Source organism: Chelonoidis abingdonii, chromosome 6 (genome assembly GCF_003597395.2).
Source record: "Chelonoidis abingdonii isolate Lonesome George chromosome 6, CheloAbing_2.0, whole genome shotgun sequence".
Taxonomy (NCBI): domain Eukaryota; kingdom Metazoa; phylum Chordata; order Testudines; family Testudinidae; genus Chelonoidis; species Chelonoidis abingdonii.
Window position 1 is genome coordinate 42,910,070 of NC_133774.1, and position 13,788 is coordinate 42,923,857.

The following is a 13,788-nucleotide window of genomic DNA, read 5'->3' on the forward strand; positions in this document are numbered from 1 at the left end:
ATCTGTAAGAACTCTGCTTTAACAGACTACTTAAGAGCAAATGTTTAACTTTATACATAAAATTAACCTTTAAAATTAAATAACTACTGCATTACACATAACATGTTAGTGAAATATTCAGTTTGTCAGCACTGTGATTGATATGACATAAATTAATCATAATAATTAAAGATAACATACAAAAAGGTGCTCTATTTAATTAATTGTATAGTTTTTAAAAAAGCAGCTCCCCTGTCTGTCTTTGAGTGAGCTGGAGTCAGTTTGGGGTATAGCAAATTTTCTTAAATATTCATCTGTCATGAAGGAATTTCTCTTTTCCATGCAAATGTCATTCAAGATCATGGGCTTGTTATATTCAGTTCTGAACTAAGTGACAAAAGATCATGATATCTCACAAGCCTTTTGAAATAGCAGATTTCATTATTCATGGGATGAGACAGAAAGATGTTTAGGGAAAGTGAAATATTCATAACTCTAAAATACAACCTTCCCACCCCTACTATGAAAAAAATTCAATGCAAAATTAGAACATTTTAAACAAGTTATCTCTCAGACATGGTGCATTTATTCTGGCTTAGTTCTTAGTGGTAGCACTTTTTACATTTTTAAGTAAAAACAAAATTCTGAAAGAGGAAAATTTACTTTTATTTTCACTCCTTTTTTTAATGTAATGCTAATCCCAATCACTTCTCTCTGCTCTGCTCCTGAGTTATAGAATCATTTAAGTATTGTGAAAATTCTAAAAATTAATTCATCACAGTGTGCATAAATGTAATTTATGCATGCAGTCTGAAGATTTTTTCTAATACTGTAAATTATGGTTACTCACTTGTATCTGGAATTCTTTGAGATGTTCTCTGTATAGTCACACCCATGGGATACAGTGACTGGGCAGCTCTGATGGTGGAAACTTTTGATAATATTGCCTGCTGGTGCACTCTTGTACACCCTCCTGCTCTTTCCCTCAGTGTTCCTGAATGTTCTGAGAGCAAGGTTATAAAAGGGGTATAGCACCCTGACCACCTTAGTTTCTTCTACCCCTTCCCAAAAGTCTGATACTGTAACTAGGACTTAGGAAAAGGTGAAGGTACATGGGGAGCGTGCATATGCTCCACATTACATCTCTACACAGTTTTGCTAAGTGGAGTGCATCTAAGCTATACCACCGATGTTGCCTTGGCCTTCGTGGAATGGGACCTAATCCCTAATCCCTTCAGGAATAGGAACAGATGCCAATAAGCAGCCATCCTCTATGCACAGTCTAGCTCATTTTGATGTTTGAGAAGCAATTGCTTGATCTCTTTTGTTATTACCATAAGATATGAGTAAATCTGGAGATTTGCTGAATTGTTCTGTCCTATTAAGATAATACACTTAAGCACTCTTAGCATCTAAACTTTGTAAAGTATTTTCATCTGCATGTGCATGATACAATGTAGAACTGATAAATGAAATTGTTTTTAATTGTTCACTCTATTAATGTAACTTCTGTTCACCATTCACTACACTTGCCTGCATTGTAACTTTTGTTCACTGTTTGCCATATTATAATTCAAACCCCATTTTAAAACGCTCACTCCATTTTGTAAAAGCTTCCTCCAACCTTCATTTTTGCAAACCCTGCTGTAATCTTATTAGTTAGTTTAGATGTGTGAATGAGGCATGTATGGATGATAAAATCAACCTCCAGCCCCAGCCTGTCCTGATGAGGTGAAGTTCAACTACCAACGGCTGAAGACCTAGACAACAGTGAAACAAAGTAAAAAGCATCCACCCTAAAAAGAAAAGGACAAAAGAACAACAGAAGGAAGATCAAACCAGGTTTTCAAGGCTAAAGTCACGCTGCAATTGAACGGGGGTATGATCATCCAACCCAAAGCGAGTGAACACAGCAAGACCTATAGACTTTTGAATCAAATAAAAAGCCTGTACAAGAAAGAAGTGAGATAACGAGACTTTGGGGTACGCTATTCTGCTGCCAACATGAGCCAGCCACCTGCTGTATTAATTTAACAATCGCAGATGAAGCAACTCCCCATGAACTAACATAGGGAAAAATCCTTAAAGCTGGACTCTGAGAACTGAGACTTTGCAGTCTATGGTGTCTGCTGGCCCGCCTCCTAGGGCATCAGGTGCACCTGACCCAGACTCGGCTTCCTCTTGTTTGTACAGAGTACCTGGTCCAGATTCAGTACAGCAGACTTTAGGCTGGTAACTATATACTACACGAAACTTTGTATGAATGTTGGTGAATGGAGTAGATATATAAAAAAAAAAAAAAAAAAAAAAAATTCCCCTCTTTGCACCCCTATGGTGGTTATGTCTCTTCACTCACCTCTGGGTCGCTCTACCAGAGGCCTGGGAGTTTGAGGTCTGACGCAGTATCTTAGCTGTTCTAGCACTGGCACCTTGACAGAGAGCTCTGATGTGTTCCTGGGATCTGTGGAGCCACTCACCCAGCTTAGAGTCACAGCCCCGAGGGCTCCTACCACCACTGGGACACTTGGCTTCACTTTCCATCCCTTTCTAGTTCCTTTCAGGGCCCTGGGATCTTCTCAGCTTCTCATTCCTTCTTCCTGAATTGCTGTCACTTGGCCTGCTTATCTATCCCAACTCTCTGTCTTCTGCTCCTTGTCATATTACCACGAATGTCTGGTTGATTGGCCAGTTACCTGCCTGTCGTCTGGATCTGAAGTCCACGAATCTTAGCCCTGCCTATTCTCCCACAACCTTCTTGGCGGAATACTCCCCTTCTGGGTCTGGAGGATCTAGCCATACCTGTGCAGATGTTCCTGTACACAATGCTAGCACTTGTTGTGCCTGTTCAGTGTAATCTGTTGCCTGCCTGCATCTACATCCTGCCACATGTGTTGGACTTGTCCTGCTGGAGGCCTCTTGCACAGTCTGCACCTTGGGGTCCTCTACTAGTGTGGTAGACCCCTGCTTCAATAGGATTCGGTGCTCAGTGCCTGTTCCTAGTGCGCTATGATCACGTGCCTCAGTTGCTGTCTTTTAGTCAGCACCTTTCCAGCCACTGGTAGGGATTTCCCCATGTCAGCACCTCAGCTATCTGTCAATGGTACATCCCTTGAGGGTCTTGTCTTGCCATGGCACTTTCTTCTGCTTGCGTCTTCCTCATGTCTGCTGCTGCCTCAGGCATTCTCTGACAGCCTCATCTTTGGGGGCCATCTTACTGATGTACTCTGGATGTTCCGGGTTCATCAGGATAGTGGCCTTGACGCTCACCAGCCCCGCCCGCCTTCTTTCCGGCTGGTTACAGTCTGCTGGGTGTTGGACTTGGGGTGGAAACCTCCGTGCATTGTGAGGAGCTTCCGGGTTTTCACATAGGCAGCCTCCATGTCCTCCTTGGCAGCTCACTTACCGGCAGGGTATCTGATGACCGGCAGGGCGTATCCGTTGATGGCGCTGGATCTTTGTCTTCCCACTGAGCTGGCCTCTTCAGGACCTGTTTTCCTTTGGTGATACTTGTGTTGCTGTCTTCCTTGCTTCCTCATCGTGGTTTCCATGTGACTGCGGGATGCCAAGGTACTTGTAGCTGGTCCGTATGTCTTGCTATGTGGCCTGCTGGTAGTTCCACCCATCAGTCTTGACTACTTCCCTCTCTTCACTACCATCCGGCTACACTTCTTCCAGTCGAATGACATCCCGCTATCCTCACTGTAGATCGCGTCAGGTGGATTAGCGAGTCGATGTCTCGTTCATCTTAGCATACAGCTTGATGTCATCCATGTAGAGGAGGTGGCTGATGTGTTCACTCCCTGACCTGTACCCGTATCCAGTCCTTGTGATTATCTTGCTGAGGGGTTTAAGCCTATGCAGAACGCAGCTCGGGGACAGTGCATTCACCTTGGTATATGCGCACTGTGCCACTTGTGCAAGTTGCCTTGAGTTTGACTTCTAGTGTTGTCTTCCATAGTCCCATTGAGTTCTTGAGGAAGGTCCTTAGTGTCCTGTTGACTTGTATAGCCGCCAGACCTTCACGATCCACGTGTGCGGCATTAGGTCATAGGCTTTCCTTATGTCAATCCAGGCTGTGCTCAGATTGGTCTGTCTAGACTTTGAGTCTGGGCGACTGCTCTATCTATGAGCAACTAGGTTTTTGAGCCTCTGGTGTTGTTCACCATGCCCTTCTGAGCTGTGCTCATGTACTGGCCATTGTTGGTCCTGTAGCTTGGGCTTTATGCTGATAGGACTTTCATGTTGTGGGGAGGCAGGTTATTTGGCCGGTAGTTGGCGGTTCTGTCCCCTTGCAGGGGTCTTTCATGATCAGCACTGTCCTCCTTGTGTTTAGCCAGTTTTGGTGGGAGCCTGCTGCTAGCAGCTGGTTCTCTGTGCTGCTAGGCGTTCATGCACTGCTGTTAATTCTTTAGCCAGTAGGTGTGGATCATGTCTGGCCAGGTGCTGTCCAGCTCTATCATGTTTTGACCCGCCTGCGGATGTCTTCTACTGTGATGGTGACTGGTTTCTGTTCTGGAGATTGCTGTGCTCTGTTCTCAGGTCCTGCAGCCACTTTGCACTGGTGTTATGAGGTCTTCTCTTTCTCCCATATGTTCTTCAGTACTGTTCAGTTTCTGCTGCTGGTGGCTCTGCTGTTATTGTGTTGTTGCATGCAGTTGGGAGTACACCTTGGATGGTTCCTTGGAGAACAGGGCATTTACTTTTTTTGAGCCTCTGCTTCTTCTTAGTGTATCTCCTTAGCCTGGTAGCAGTTGTGTAGCCTTGTTTTAGCAGTCTCTAGGGCTTCAGATGGAGTCAGGCCCTTGTATTTTTTCAGTAGCCAAGTCTTATCCTTAATCTCTACACCCTTCTGTAGTTCCACCAGCTGACTAACTTCTCTCCGAGTCGCCTTGATCTTATCCTCCAACCTCATTTTCCAGGGTGGGTACATCTGTTTTTTCTTGATCGTGTAAGCAGCATCTCCAGGATCAGAGGCTGTAGCGTATACCAGTTTCATTGGTTGAGTTATGGTGGTAGTAGGGATTGTGATGAGGGCTCTATGGCTCTTCAACATACTATCTGATGGTACTTCTCCACTGACCTTGGTAATCGGTTCTCGAGGATTGAGAGTAGCTAGTTTTTCCATGATCTTATGCCTCATATCAGCTGCTGTGCTCTGCAATGGAGGGGGTGACGTGAGTTTCAGCTTCAAGTGTGGCCGCACATCCACTTGTTCTTTCAAGTTCTTCTGGTCTGGGATGTTAATTGGAGTTGGTCTATCTCAAACTGTGAGAAGCACTTCCTCTTTACTATGTTGAAGCGTTGGTAACAGCTGTTTCTCAGTAAGTGTGGATGTAGGTCTTTTGTCCATCCACAGTTCTCATACGTTTCAATATCCCCTCTCCTTAGGTCTACTGTTGTAGTGCATTCCATCAATTCCAGGTTCTCTTGTTCTCGTCCATTAATGTTATTGTTCCAGAGCCCACTTATCGTCAGATTGTCTGGTTCCTCAACATCTGGCGCGGACCTTGTTAATCCGGGCGACGTCGAGCCAGCATCTGATCTCCCTAGTTCGTGTCACTCTCATATTTGAGGTAGGCAGCCGCGTTAGGGGGTCTTTTGCCCACAGGACCCTACTGGAAGTGGTACCAACCGGATTTGAACCCGGTCCTCGTATCCAAAGGTGCGGTCTCCCGTGATCAAAGCAGGCGGGCGCTCTTACCCCATACGCTATATATAATCATAGGAATAAGTAACCAAACAACATTGTTTGCTGTTATCTTTTATTTTATTATGGTATTTACAATAAATGTGACAAATGTCTTGTCCCCTTTAAGATCCTGCTAGTTTTTATTGGTATAACAGAAACACTGGCAGGTTAATTGTCTGATTAATGTGAAATTCAGTCACTACTTTAGGTAGGAACTCGGGATGGCGATTTAGCACAACCTTATCTTTACAGAATACAGTAAATGGCAGGTCAGCCATGAGGGTTTCACAGGGCACTCACTCTCCTTGCTGATGTTGTAGCTATGATGAAAGTTGTTTTAACTGAAAGATGAAATGAAGAACATTCTCCCATTGGCTAAAAGGGAGGCTTCATGAACTGCAAAGGACTATGTTAAGGTCTCATATCAGTGGAGGGCCCTTGAATGGTGAATAGATATTAATTAGCCCTTTCATAAATCTTTCAAATGTCTCATGTGTGGATATAGATTTGTTTTCGATAAGTGAGTGATACACTGATATAGCTGCTAATCAAACCTTAATTAATGCTTAATTAATCATTTTCTAGAGCTAAGAAAAACCTGTTGTACCCCTGTGAAACACATTTTAATAATTCTGATAGAATCCTATATCTCAAGTCATCAGGTGTAGGAAATATGAGTCTGTATGATAACTTTCCCATTCTGCTGAGTCAACAGATCAGGAGTGAGAGGGAGAGATTGAAAAACTCCTTTGGATAGCTGAAGGTGGTCCAGGAGCCACAGTTGCCTCAGCCTTGCCAGAGCAACTATGATTACTTTGGCTCTGTCCTGTTTTATCTTCCTTATTACTCTCTGACTGAGAGGAAATGGAGGGGAAAAATTTAGAAGACCTCATACACAATTCATCCCGAATGTGTCAGATGGTGTGATGCTATATGATTGAAATTTGACCATATATATCATTAATATTGCCATTGTAAAATGTATTTAATGTAAGGTATCAATGGAAAAGTTACTATTTGCTAAATAAGAGTATCCTGTTTATATGCCTGTATCATCTTTGTATATGAAATTATGAATATTGGCTATATATCTATATCTCAGATCGGTTTATTCCTAGGGTAACACCCACAAGCTAGTTTACATCCAGTCTAGCCAGCCCATTGTGAATAAACTATTCAAGTTTGATGGTCAATTAAGAATACATTACTCTAATAATGGGCCATAGAAGAAACTCATTCTGCCCAGATATCAATCAATTCCTACGAATGCTTCAGTCTCCAAGGGGCCAATGGCTACCCTGTGAGTCATTAGGCCTTGTAAGGACATGTGACATGCTCATGTGACCCTGGACTCCATCTTGTGCCAGTAACTTTCCACAAATTGGACTGTGAGCTTTGGTTGAAACAGAAAATTTACAGGCACATGGCTCAGTATAAAATACCCCTGGGATGATTCCGTTTTGCTTCTTTACTGCTCTGATTCTCTGGACTGTGGATTTACAACTAAAAGGAACATACTGAACTACGGAATGATAATCTCCCAATCTTTTGGAAGTTAGCAGAGAAACTTTGCAAGCCAGCAGTCTATAACATCACTGCTACCAAACCTGATATAAGAACATCGCAATTATTGTATGTATATGATCTATTAACCATTTTAACTCTCTTCTTCTTTTTTTTTATTATTAATCTTTAGTTTTTAATTACTAAAGGATTGGCAGCAAAGTGTTTATTGGGTAAAATCTGAATAATATATTGACCTGGCTATGTGGCTTATCTCTTGAGATTAGAAGGACCCTATATATGATGAAACTGGTTTTCAATAACCACTCATCATAGAGTCGTGTCTGGGAGCTGAAATAAGGGCTGGAATGTCTAAGGAAACTGCATTTTTGACATCTTGTTAACCAGTATGGTGGGGCAGAAGTTTACTTTTGTTACTGGCTTGGTATAATCTAATGATAGAATAACTACCAGTTTAGGGTGAGTCTGCCTTATTTTTCAACAGTTTGTCCTGAATCTGGTATTCTCAGCTGTGACCCACTGGGGCACGATGACAGATGGATTGACTGTCTCTCCCTGTTCTTCAGCAACATCTGGGACACCTTTGTATTTTCCTTTTGTCACAAAATTTCTACCTCTGGACAACCTCATGCACTGATGTTCTCTTGGATCACTGATAGTTTGAAAGACCATTCATGGAGTTCTGTTGTGTCCCTGCTCAGGAGGTTTGCAAGGCTGTTTTCTTTCACTATTAGGTGTAAAACTACAGGTAGGTCTTATATTTAATTTACCATTCCCACAGAGACTTTGCTTCCTTACACAGCTACGTGTAATGAACTCTTCCTCCTTGTTTATATAATACATTGACATTGTATTGTCCGTAAACACCTAAATTATCTTATGATGATGATAGGCAGAAATGATTTCAGAGCTCAATGTATTGCTTTTAGCTGTAGCAGCCTGATGTGCAATTTCTTTTACTGGAAAATCCATTGACCACAAACTGTCAATTTGTCTAAATGTCCTCCCCAACTTAGGTTGGAAACATCTGATGTGATTGTTGCTGATAAAGCTGGAGCATTGAAAGACATTCCCTTAATTTTTTGAAGGTTTTGAGGTTATGAGGCTCATTAATCTGAGGGAAAAAAATGATTCTTTGACATGTGAACAATAAGGCTATGGCTGGCTGAATCCTTATAATGGCAGAAAGCGCCTGACTTTCTGAGAGACCAAATTCCCCCTGTGAAGGGGATCTTTTGAATGGATAGTACGATTGACTTCTCTCAATTTATCTTTCGTCCCAGCTTCTTGAACAGGGAGTCTGTGTAGGATATGACTCCTAACAGATTTTGTTCTGACAATCTTTTGATTAGCCATAGATCTAGTATCTACATATATGTGAATCCCTTGGGTTTGTAAATGCACTAACACTGCCAAGAAGCATTTTGTAAAAACTCTGTGGCAGGAGAAAAGCCAAAAGGAAAGACTTTGAATTGAAAATGATCTTTCTCTACTAGGGAACAGAGATAAATGCAATCTGATTGCAATATATGCCCTTCAGGTTGAGAGCTCAAACCAATCTTGTGTTGAGTGGAAATGTTTTATATACATGCCAAATTCAACATGAAATCAGAACTTACTGATGAAGGAATTGAATTCTCTCAGGTCTAATGTAGGTCAAAGACCTCCATCCTTTTTTGGGATTAGGAAGTACCTTGAACAGAAACCCTTTCCTCCAAATTCCCTCAGCACCACTTCTATTACCCCTGCCTGCACAAGACAGGGAACCTCCCATTTTAACGGGCCCTGATGAGAGGGGTCTCTGAATAGGGATGGGATGAAGGTTGGGAGGAGAGGGACAGTCAGATTGGATGGGATATCTGCTGTGAATTATTTCCAATATCTATCTACCCATAATTATAGCACTCCGGTTGCAGAAACAACACAGGGACTCACCAAATGGGGTAGGTAAAGAATAGTCCAACTTTGGTTTGCAGGTCTGAGACCTTATGTCATACCTGAGGATGAAGGTCCAGCACAGATGTTGACACTGAGATCTGTTTGTCTTTTACCTAAGGCTTAAACACTTTCCTCCTTTGCTGCCAATGTTATTCAGCAGGATGTTTTTGATGGTAGAGGCATTTCTGAGAAAATAAAGACTAGGAAAATGAAGATGCATATTGTTGTCACTGATACCTGACCACAACTACCTAGTTCTTCTCCTAGATTGCTGATATACTCACAAAGATCTGGGTGCAGATCTAGTGACTGTCACTTCTTCAAGAACCTCATTTTACTGCTAAATACACCATTCCATTTAAAGGGAAACTCCACTTTAGTGTTTCTCTCTGAAGGTAGTCCACATGATCTACTACATGAATGATTCCTGAGAGAGATGGCTTCTAGGAGAAACATCCAAGGAATCAAAAGTTACTCTTAGACTGTGTTTTGCAACAATCATTAGACATGAATGCATTGGCTAATTTTCTTGCAACCGCTGAGATTGATTTTGCAAATACCATCTTTTCCTAAAGACAGACTGCAATTACAGTCTGGTAATCTGACATTTTTACACCTAATGTTTCAGATTAAAATACTTTTTTCCCCTAAAATGTCCATTGTCTTGCTTTCTTTATCAGAAGGTGTAGACTACATCAAGCCACCCTAAGACCTGTGGGATGCAGCTTCAGCCAAATGCAAGTTAAGAACTGGATGACTGTGAAAAAAAGAAGGAAAAACCCTCACACGACAATTGGCAGCTACCTTTTTCAATACTGCCTGAACAGAAGTGGAAATGAACCATATTATTGCTTTTGTTGGCTGCCAGAGCCCATCTAAAACTGGCAGTGTAATTCTATCCTGGGATGGAGAGTCAAGAATGTTGAAGATGATGAGAAGTCTCCTCTACTATCACAGAGAGATTTTCAAAGTAGTTGCCATTCTCTTAACGACTTCAGGAAATAATACTGCACCCTCTGATGGGGAACACACAGTTGTAATCCCTACACTCTCACCTGGAGAGGTTTACTCTTCCAGTTCAGGGTTCATTTGTTGGTATTCTTCAGGCACCTGAGGCTCCTCTTCTTCCAAAAGTGCGTCTTTTGTCTAAGGGGAGGCAAAACTCTGCAGGTTGAGGACTGGAATCTACCAGGGTCTCCATAGGACTGATGGGAGGCCACTGGAAGCTTAAAGAAGTGTTTAGACCTATATTGTTTCCTATGTTTTCTCTGTATTGCTTTTAACCTAAAATAAATGTTCTCTGCTTTGAAGAAGCTGTTTAGTTTCTTGTAACCACAGGCATACATTGCACATAGCCCTTGGACAGAACGCAAATATCAGGTGCTGGACTTTAATCACAGTAAAGAAAAAGAGGGATGCAGCCTAAAAACTCAGTCAGAAGGAAGAGGGACCTGGATTCTGGCCCAGAGAGAGGTGATGTCTAGAGGCTTAAGACCTAAGGGTGCATTCCTAGCAGGCTGGGAAGGAGGGAAGTCAAAGGTGCAGTTGCCCCCAAGACTGTGACAGTCCCTTCTGCAGAAGTGTCTGCTGCTGCTTCTCTCTGGAAGTATCAAAGCTGAAGCTAATCTATGTTTACTCATGGATCAGGAGATGTTCTGGAGGGCTTGGTTTCACAGCCTGATGCAGCAGTAGCACTTGAAGTCTATTTTGCTACTCTTTCTGTGCTCTCCGGTGAAAGTACTGCAGTTTGAGCACCCTGAGGGAGCGTCCTTTCCTGAGGCATCTTGTATGAGCATTTAAAAGCTGGAAAGACTGTTGGGCAGGAGGCAAATTTCTTAAATATTCAGTGTCTTGAACTTCCAATCCATCATCAGATCCCAATAGCAGATCTAAAGTCTTAACTTCAAATAAATACTCAGAAAAATTAAAATAAACAAATAAATAAAAAGAAATAAAACCCAACACTAAAAGCTAAAATCTACCTTGCAAAAGTAATAGACATTATTCAAGCTAAGAATTTGGGCCAAAGGCCCAAATACAGTTCCTGATCCAGGACCTACGGCAGTTGAAAGGAACTGATGTGGCCAAACCATGCTCCCTTTTATAGCCTGAACTTCAGAATCTTCAAGAGCAGTGAGGGGAAGGGATGGGGCACAAGAGTGCTCCAACAGGTACTGCTATCAAAAAGTTCCACTGTAAAATAAGCACCACTGTGTATTTTATGGGGGAATATAAAGAGGATAGTAAAAGAAGAACAGATGTTTTCAAATTAGATACAGATTCAGGACAACTAAAGAGAATCTTTAATCTAATTCACTCTTTGTTCTTAAGCAATTTGGATTTAAAAACACTGTCAACTCATTATTATTAACATCATTGTTTGTATTAAACAAGTTACACTTTGTTTTTCATAAACTTTCTGTCGCATAATTCTTCACTGTAAAGTTTTAAAATACATTGTGCTTGTTCCAGTATTGTACAAACAGAATAATTAAAAATTTCAAAAATATAACATACTTTATACGACTGAGAAATACGATATTAACATTATTTAGGATAACTGAATTCTACTTAAGGACTAAGTTGAAAAAAATAAAGGGATGACCAAAATCAAAATTATTATTATTATTTTAAAATGTAAATAGGACTCCTTATTATGTCTTTTCATAGTGACAAAGAGAAATTTGCAAGGAGAGGGAGGGTGAAAAAGGGGAATGCTTCATCAATAATCTGTTCCAATCAGAAAAAAGAGTGAGAACTTGCACAAAACCACCAGTATGGAGTACTAGGATTTCTTCTACCGTGTCAGCTCAGTCAACAAAACCTCTATGACCATATCTGGCAAGGTTGTTTATATCAGTGGTTCTCAACCTTTCCAGACTACTGTACTCCTTTCAGGAGTCTGATTTGTGTTGTATACCCCAAGTTTCACCTCATGTTAAAACTACTTGCTTTCAAAATCAGACAAAAATACAAAAATGTCACAGCACACTATTCCTGAAAATTTGTTTACTTTCTCATTTTTATCATATAATTATAAAATAAATCAATTGGAATATAAATATTATACTTACATTTCAGTGTATAGTATATAGAGCAATATAAACAAGTCATTCTCTGAATGAAATGTTAGTTTGTACTGACTTAGTGCTTTTTTACGCAGCCTGTTGTAAAACTAGGCAAATACCTAGATGAGTTGATGTACCACCTGGAAGACCTCTGCATACCCCCAGCTGTGCACATAACCCTGGTTGAGAACCACTAGTTTATATGTTATTTTTATGCCAACTAATAGAATAATCATTTGTAAATTGGTGTGCTGTTATAAATGGTAATCTCTTTGAAGCAGGATCCATCTTCATTTTTTATTCGTTTACAGCAATATATTGTCAGTACTTGGTTTTTAGCATACTTTCCATATCATGATTTAGAGTAGACAGTGTCCGACCCATTATATTTATGTAGAATTAATGACAGCTATCCATGTGAATTTGATGTAATACATGCCTCTTGGTCAACTTAACTTATACTCTTCACTATATACCACAATAAAACCTTACTCTCAAAATAAAATGCTTATGTAACATATTCATTACATTAAAACATAACACTCCATAATATTAATTTTCTTATAATTTATTTGTTGATATCTTATGATCCAGAAGCAAATACCTACAAAGTCATTTCTAGTTTTCTTAGTAATATGTAATAATTGAAACTGAATATATCCTTTTGTCTGGTATCCAACATTTTTACTACCCTCATGTATTTCCAGATTATACTATGAAGGTGCCAGTAATGGCTCCATTGTTAAGGCTAAGTTGAATTTTTCACTTCTGACATTATGAAGAGAAGAAAAATCTAATATGGTCTTAAAAATCATATTAATTTAATCTGTTACAACAAACATTGATATACATTAATCATAATTCTAGGAATGTTGCATGGTGTCACTTCAGTTTGGGTGCCTTCACTCTACATTTTCATGCCTTAATATATTTGGATTTATTTTAAGTTTTACCTTAACTGTGAATTTCCTGGGTTTGTAATGCATGTTTTGGGGTTAATTACAATATCTCTTAGACTGACGAACTGAGTATTCACCCACGAAAGCTTATGCTCCAATACATCTGTTAGTCTGTAAGGGGCCACAGGACTCTTTGTCGCTTTTTACAGATCCAGACTAACACGGCTACCCTCTGATAAAATATCTCTAATATTTTCACTTAAATTACTATAGCTATTCTCAACTTCAACTCTCTTAACATAGTTTTTCTCTGAAATTTCAAAGTAAATGAACACAAACATAGCTGAACAATGCATCTTTATATAATATATATATATATTGTGACAAAGTTCTTCCTCTACCTTGGTGGGTCCTGCGCTTATTGGCAGATTTGCTCTCCTCAGTGATCTTCCCCACAGTCTGGATCAACTCCTCCAGTGTCTGATCAGGAGTTGGGAGGTTTGGGGGGAACCCGGGCTGTCCTCTACTCCGGATTCCAGCCCAGGGCCCTGTGGATTGCAGCTGTCTATAGTGCCTCTTGTAACAGCTGCATGACAGTTACAACTCCCTGGGCTACCTCCCCATGGCCTCCTCCAAGTACCTTCTTTATCCTCACCACAGGACCTTCCTCCTGGAGTCTGATAACACTTGT

At 40.7% G+C, this 13,788-nt stretch overlaps 1 protein-coding gene across 1 annotated transcript in view; it reads right to left on the bottom strand.

Moving 5' to 3' along the window:
• ADAMTS6 (ADAM metallopeptidase with thrombospondin type 1 motif 6) overlaps nt 1-13,788 on the bottom strand; it is a 319,586-nt gene that overhangs the window by 165,923 nt on the left and 139,875 nt on the right. The window lies entirely within an intron of this gene.